This window comes from Pseudorca crassidens, chromosome 11 (genome assembly GCF_039906515.1).
Source record: "Pseudorca crassidens isolate mPseCra1 chromosome 11, mPseCra1.hap1, whole genome shotgun sequence".
Taxonomy (NCBI): Eukaryota; Metazoa; Chordata; class Mammalia; order Artiodactyla; family Delphinidae; genus Pseudorca; species Pseudorca crassidens.
Genome location: NC_090306.1, coordinates 77859207 through 77860549, shown reverse-complemented (window position 1 = coordinate 77860549; position 1343 = coordinate 77859207).

Sequence of the window (1343 nt, the reverse complement as noted above, 5' to 3'; positions counted from 1 at the left end):
GTCTGCATGATCTCAAATCATCACGTTTACCGGATTGGCTTGTTCAGCACTGCTTTCCCAGTGGCACAGCCTGGATCACTCTCTCTCTTCAGTATCTTTTCTTGTCCCTCTCTGCATTTTGCCACTGAGCTGCTCCTCCAGCTTTCATTTCTGGCTGAACTTTACCCACGGAATTTGGATCTCTCTGCTTTTAGTGGTCATAACAAGCTCCCCTCTCTCTTCATCTATTGAATGTGACCATCTTTATGAATAGTCTTCAATCATAATGCCCCTTATTGACATGGTGTCAGTAAAATGTTTGATTGATAAATAAATTAATAAATGATTTCAGATCACTAAGTAATTAGATGGCTTTTAAGTGCCCAAATGACAGGCATTAAAAATGAACAAATAAATATAATACCAATACTGATTTCCTCTATGAAGAAAACAAAACAGAGTAAAGTATTAGTATTAGAGAGACAAGAAGGTTTTTACTCTCTATGTGGGATGGATAGGGAAGATCTTCTTGAGAGAGGAAGACTTGAATAATGAGAAAAAGTTCATTTAATGGTAGAAGAGTGTACAAGGGAGAGGTGTGCAAAGGCCCTGAGATGGGGATGAATTTGAAGCTCCGGTGGGAACAGAGAATAAGCCCCCATAGAGCAATAATAGGAGAGGTTAGAGAGGTAGGCAAAGGGAAGATTCTACTGACTTTTCTAGACCACAACCAGGAGTATGATGTATATTCTAAGTGGAATGGAAGCCACTGGAGGAGGTTCCCAAGGGAGGAGCCTGATCTAGCCTCCCCATCCAGGTTCTGGGGAAACTGAACCTCTTCAGAGAAGCATTCTAGACATTTAAGCTAACCTAGTCCTTCTTTTTACAGTTGTAAAACAGACATAGTCATTCTCTGATGATTGTCTTTTGTATTAGGGTTCTCCAGAGAAACAGAACCAACAGGATGTGTGTGTGTGAGGAGAGAGAGAGATTTATTTTCAGGAATTGGCTCAGGTTATTATGGAGGCTCACAAGTCTAAAATTTGCAGGGTGGGCTGTTAGTCTGGAGACCCACAGAGTAGCCTAACCTACAGTTCAAGACCAAAGGCCATCTGCTGCAGAAATCCCTCTTACTTGGGGGAGGTCAGTATTTTGTTCTATTCAGGTTTTCAACTGATTGAGTGAAGTCCACCCACATTCTGGAGGGCAGTCTGTTTTATTCAAAATCCTCTAGTTTAAATGTTAATCTCATTCAAGAGATCCTCACAGAAACAGCCAGAATAACATTTGGCTACATATCTGGGCACTATGGCCCAGTCAGATTGGTACATAAAATTAACCATCATGCTTTTCTTATAGGACAA